This window comes from Brassica oleracea, chromosome C7 (genome assembly GCF_000695525.1).
Source record: "Brassica oleracea var. oleracea cultivar TO1000 chromosome C7, BOL, whole genome shotgun sequence".
NCBI classification, from domain to species: Eukaryota; Viridiplantae; Streptophyta; class Magnoliopsida; order Brassicales; family Brassicaceae; genus Brassica; species Brassica oleracea.
The window spans coordinates 3,387,316-3,393,815 of record NC_027754.1 but is presented as its reverse complement, the minus strand read 5'-3'; the positions used below and the strand labels follow the sequence as shown (position 1 = coordinate 3,393,815).

General features: G+C 39.1%; 1 long non-coding RNA gene across 6 annotated transcripts; it reads right to left on the bottom strand.

The window, feature by feature from the left end:
* Nucleotides 1-446: 446 nt before the first annotated feature.
* Nucleotides 447-3,285, bottom strand: LOC106304417. Of its 6 annotated transcripts, none has more exons than XR_001262730.1 (7): nucleotides 3,073-3,285; nucleotides 2,643-2,730; nucleotides 2,474-2,558; nucleotides 2,032-2,191; nucleotides 1,818-1,905; nucleotides 1,635-1,736; nucleotides 447-1,545 (listed from the first exon to the last, which is right to left on the bottom strand). It is a non-coding gene; the product is annotated as an uncharacterized LOC106304417 (long non-coding RNA). The 6 variants fall into 6 exon arrangements; XR_001262732.1 differs by having other exon boundaries at nucleotides 447-1,527; XR_001262731.1 differs by having other exon boundaries at nucleotides 1,635-1,730.
* Nucleotides 3,286-6,500: the final 3,215 nt, after the last annotated feature.

The window sequence follows — 6,500 nt, the reverse complement described above, 5'->3', positions numbered from 1 at the left end:
ATTTTTTGGTATTGATTATAGATTTTGATTTGATCGATAAGAAAATGAACATTTTTCGTGATGTCATGGTGAAGGATCGAAATTTGATATGGTGAGCCTAATTCTGTTGGAGAAAATAATATTTATTATATTTGTAGTCCTTTGGTAATTGTTCAATATTGTATCAAAGTAGAAAACCAATCAAAACAATACTTGGTGGATTTTCCCTTTATTCAAAATTCATGACACCAACATTATATATTGGATATATTAATTAATGTTAAACCGCTTAGACGAAGACTCAGACCACTATCATTAACATAAAGTTCGCCTACGTTAAACCGGCAAGCGGTCATGAGGTCCTAGGAAGGGCGCGAGGTTACAGCTCACTCGAAGGAAAGAGATCGATTTTAGAATAATATTCTCCTAAACAATAGGACCAAAGATCATTGAGGCGTTAACAACATGAGAACATCGCGCTAACAAACAAAGAAAAGATAATGACCATAAACGAATTGAGGAGAAGAGGAGATAAGAACATTAGAAACCTTAGACATCTAGCACACTACACACGACCTCAACCTCTTACTCTGATTATCGATATCTTGTTCTTAGTTGTTGAAACCCAATTCGTAACCAATGAATTGAATCATTCCCTATTAATAAAGTCCATTTTTGTCAACCGAAATCTGATTACATCGCTGTCTTCTGAGGATATTGTTGCCCATGTTATTTCTTCCCTAATATTTTTGCAAACAATTACTACCAAATATCTAGTGTGGGTTTTAGGATCCACATTTTGGCACCGTCTATTGGGAAGAGAAACGAAAAACATCCTTGTTAAGAATCTGATTTAAGGTTCCTAAGTGTGATCCTGGATCCCACTTAAACCCCGTCAGGTTCCACCGAACCAAGAACAATCGACGTCGATCGCTCCAGATCTTGAGCGGGAAAAACTAACCAGACCTCAGTGGCCGGAGTGACTCAAACACAGCGAACACCTCCGCATGTTGGTACGACGGGATCCCAGCTGATCCATATTGAATATTATCATGTCATCCGCAAAACTGAAATGGGTTATCTCAACCTCTTTGGTCATGACATATATCCTTCTTCTCCTCTTAAAATCTTCAACCTTAATGCTCCCATTCCGTATCTCTCTTTCGAGGAACGTCTTCACACTATTAGTGTTCTCTTTGCCTTGGATCAAAATCCAACCGGCTCTCCAACTCGTCGTCATGAATCCGATGATGCTCTCAGTGAGTATCAAGAACTGTGCTTGAGAGTTTTTTTTTTAGTACGGGGAAATATTTGCGCTCAAGGCTATGATCTAGCTCATAATCGATAGCGTAGGTTGGATTTACATTGTACAGCATGTTCGTCCCTTATGTCCTAGAGTTGTTTGGGAGTGTATCTCAAACATGTACTACACTGCATTTGGTGTGTTCATAAGGGGACATCACTTTAAGTTTGATCACCAACCATCCTAGGCATGCTTCACTTGGTTGCCTCTTGCCACGTTTTCTTTAACTGGAGAGTATGCTTCATCTTGTGTCACCCAATGTCCTTTTTTATCATCAGTGTAATCCCACACGAAGAAAGAAATTGATACAATTCTATCCTAAAGAAAATAAAAAACTATAATTTTTACGTACCTATTGAGTCACTGTAATTGAATCCAAAATCTAATTCATAATGCAGACCATTGGTCTAGTTGTAATAATAGCCGGAAGCACTGTCAAGCATCCAATCTGTCACTAACAGTATCAACAGTACGTCAAATTATCAATAACTATGAATGAAAAAGGCTAAGAAAATTGTGAAAAATGTGAAAGAACCTGAGAGTGACTAAAAAAAGGTTCAATGGTGATCATACTCTATAGAGTTATAGGCATCCAAACTTAGAAGTCAGAAGTCCTATGTAAACTGTGTAATGCGACAATGGAACAATCAGATGTTGCTTGACTAAGCTAAGTCAAACAACAAAACTCGCTGATGGGAGACATAACTATAACAGGAGCAATCTTAAGATGATGGTGGAGAAATACTTACCGCCTGTACAATCTCACCGATAGCTAGAATCATGCATCTCATGCTGCAAGGCAAATACTTTGACTCGGTTTTAAGCTCAAATATATCTTTGTATGTGCATAGACTCTTCACAAACTCCTGATGCGGTTTGCCATGTTTTCGCCCTTGTTATATGAGCTGCCTTCATAAGAAAATCAGCACCATACCAAGAGAAAATATATAATACACATCTATTGGAATGAAAAAAATATGTATAGGCTAGACGATGGAAACCCATTATAAGAGATGAACCTGAGTTCATAATTATCACCACCGACAAACTTTAAGAAACGTTCTAATTTTCCAGGGGAAGTTGTGCAAGTACATAGATATGCGGTGGATATTTTTTTGAATTGTAGGATTAAAATCCATCTCTGTCTCTAATTTTACTCTGGCTAAATCACTTAAATATATGTAAACTGACCTTGCTGAAAGTCCATCAATCACACCAGACCTCTCATTTGATCACGACACATGTATACATATTTTTTTCTTTCCGTACTACTAAGCTGCAAAATCATATGAATGGTGAGAGATCAAATCATTTATCACAAAGCAGCAATTCAGAAAGAAATTCCCTTAATTAGCAATACCTCACGACAACCAAAATAGTTGTCTGCACAGAAACTATATCTAAACTGCAAGACTGGAGCTCATATACTTCTCAAGGAATACTCAAGTCTGTAAAAACATGAACAACAAAGCAAAAGGTCATATAGATAACCTCATTGACGATGTGCTTCTTCGAAAGATCAAACTAGGCAAGTAAGAGGAGTAATGTGCCAATGGGTAATCAGAGTCAACTCAGTAAACTTATATAAATCTAATTTGAGATTCTTATTAACATATATCCCTATAAGTATGAATCGACCAAATCAATCTTGAGAATCGGAGAATATAGTAAACCCTAATTTTTTTTGTCAAAGTCAATGGCAAACCTTAAGGATTCATCTTAGGCATATGTTTCGTCAGCTCAAATTCATGATAGACCTTTGATATGGGAGAGAATTTAGAAGAACTTACCATGCTGTGTTCAATGACAGGAACATAAGAACCATCTCTGCAATGACGCAAAGAAATCGATCAGAAGCTATCAATTATAATAACTACTAAAAACACAGAAGTAAGTTTTAAAACTGGCATCATCTTGAGACAAAACATCGATTGCAGTTCCGAGGCATTGCAGTTCTTTCGAAGAGGGAGAAGCGAAAGAGGCAAAAAGGGATATAGACGTTGTTTGGAAAGAAAGTTTGATAGGCCATGGATTTTACCCATTTTTAGCCATTTTTATAAGTATTTTAATAACTAATTACTACTATATAGAGTCTATTTAGAGGGTTTACAGTTTCATGGACGATTTCGAGGAAAGTGGTGATTTTGGTGTCTTTTGGAGCATTTTGAGTGCAGAGCTGCACAGACGCATGAGATGTTTAGCTATAGATGGAGACATTCCCACCGTTAGATTCAGCCCATATTTTGACACAGGATATATATTTGAGTTAGCTTTCCAATGCCACCGGTTTGCGGTCAATCAGCATCCTGTAGCAGAAGTTATGTCTGGTTTACAGAAGAGTGGTCAGTCTGCCTCGCGAGAGGAAACTGTCGAGGAGATGAAGAAAAATCGATCGATGGTGAAGCCTTGGCATCGATCGACGGTGTTTCCAGAATGCAGGCCTGTTAAATTTTATGACTAATTTAGGCCCAGAAGTTACCATAAATTACCATAATACCTCTGCACGACTAAAAACTCTATTTTACTGTTTCTAAGCCATTTTTGACGGCTATGTTTCATACTATTCTAGAGAGAGATAGCTCAAGATTGGAGAGAGAGATCTGTACACCTTTAGAGAGGGAATATCTTGAACTCCCTTTGTTTCTTTACTCTATTTTGTTTTTATTTATCTATTGCAATATTATTCAAACCTTCATAACCATGTCTTTTATGAATATGTCTGAGTAATCTCACTGTTAGATTTAGGTTTCTCATAAGATTGATATATGTATTGCTAGATTAAATTGTTGCTAGGGTTATTTAATTAGTTCTTCATCTAGTTTTTCTTACTACTAAGCTTAGGGTTGATAAGCCCTGAATCTTAGATCTTAGGACTGATTGGTGCAAGTGAGAACTTGGTCTTTTACTTGAAACTAAACTAGTATGATCTAACTGACTAAATACATACAAAAGTTGGTCTAGTAAGTTAGAGAACACTAATCAAACACGATCGTAAAGCTTTCTGGAAGAAGCATCGATCGACGCGACGACAGTTCTGTCAATCGATATTTTGAAAGGTGTATCGATCGATATTCTTTACGTATCATCAATCAAAACTTTCTCCTGATTAACATACGAAAGTTAAAATCCGAGATCCAGATTAGATAATCTAATTGACTATACCTAATTTTGAGTTCGAGAACAATTAATATCAATAAACCCCTAAAAACCCAAATTAAGTTATTTATTTATCGTACCTGAGAATATACCTGAATCTAGCTATTTCCCCAGCTGTTAACAACCTCAAATCAAACCAATCGAGCAATTACCTTGCTCACCAATTCATTTACTGCTTTAAAACCTATTAACCTAATAATCTAGCTTTAATTCAAAGACTAAATTTCTATTGTGTAATCCTAGAGTCTATGTGGATTCGATCCCTAAGTACTACATTTGAACCTCTTATTTGAGAGAGTCATTCACTCCTTAGGCTAATTTGAGTGATATCAAATTTGGCGCCGTTGCCGGGGACTCTTTCTTATTACCAATTAGATTAAAGTTTAGAATATAGTTTAGATTTTGTTACTGAATTTGCTTAAGTTTTCCTTTTTTCCCTGGTGACACAGGTACTCAAGATGAAGGACATGGATTGTGGGAACCAAAATTCGCACTGTCGATTTACGTTTAAATAAGGAAACTAGGAAACCCTTATTTCCCAGAGGTCCCGGATCTCTGCGAGAGCCAACGGCAAGTGACCAAATATATGCGGAAATCATGAAAAGATAACAAACGAGTTTAGAAAACAGTAGATCTTATTTCGAGTCCGCGTGAGAGCGTTGCGATCATTACAAGAGATCATAAAAGCTTTGGCCGCAAAGGCTGTCAGCGAGTTACCTAGTTCTAGCGGCCTAAAAGCTCAAACCTAGTTGACTCGCAGCTCGATAAGAAAAGACGAAGAAAATACAGAAAAAGTTTTTGATTGATTTTGGACTGAACCTTATGAAAGGCTGCCTACGTACCCCTTTCGAGAATCAAGCCGAACGTAGTTCAAGAGTGAACCAAGAGATCGAACTGCTTGTGACGTTCGTCTGGTAATCGGGTGCCAGTCATGGAAACAGAGCATGTCGAGAATAATGCCTCAGAGTTTCTAAGTGCCGAGAGTTCTGAGTCTAAAAAGTTGTCCCTCATGCCTCTCGCCTACGACTCCTTATATACTCGCTCCTAGATCGGTTTACGCTTTTCCCCTACTGCCCTTAAGCCGTCATAGCCTAAAAATGGATATATTCCATTTTTCCCGATCTTCGTAATTATCCTCAAAATTTCGTATTTATCTGCGGAAACTTGACATTTATCTTTCCTTGCGAACCAAGCGTAAACCATCCCACGGTTTACTGGCTGCTGGTTAAGAAATCGTAAGGTGGGCTTCGGGTCATGCCTTAGGTCCCTTTGGGCCGTCTTTCGTCTTGAAGCATTTATTACGACTTCTTTCGATAAAAACGAAGTTTCCGCGGTTTTTATCGTAAAGTTTGATTGATGACTTCGAATGGCGGAAAACATGAAATGGGTTCACTACGGTCTTCGGGAGACAGCATCGAATGGTAGACGAGAATGCATGGATTCGTGTCATATCGACGTTTCGGACGAGCTCGGTCGCTACGTAGCGACCAAACGGAACGCACGCTCGGTCGCTACGTAGCGACCGAGCTTGGCTTGAGCACTATGTAGCGACCGAGCAGAGACGTTCGGTCGCTATGTAGCGACCGATCTTGGCTCGAGCTCGGTCACTAAGTAGCGACCGAGTGGGATGTGTGCTCGATCGCTACGTAGCGACCGAGCTTGGCTCGAGCTCGGTTGCTATGTAGCGACCAAGCGGGACGTGTGCTCGGCCGCTACGTGGCGACCGAGCTTGGCTCGAGCTCGGTTGCTACGTAGCGACCGTGCGCACTTTTTGGGCTTTTCTCCGATGTCTCGTGTTTCTTCCGCAGGGCTCTTCGTAAGAATAAATCTTTTCCGAAGATTTATTTTTCGTAAAAATGTTTATGCCGATTTTTACGGACCTTCAGACATTGATTCCGTCGTGACCGATTTTGACCCCAACAGTTAGCCCCCTAGCTTGTTAGAACCATGAGCTTCTAGCGTGAGGTTCTAGCAAGTGGCTTGGCAAGTTAGGCAAGTTAGGTGAGTTAGGCGGAATTTATGGTCGAAAAGGTCCGTGGTAAGTGATCTTCTCTCTCTTCTT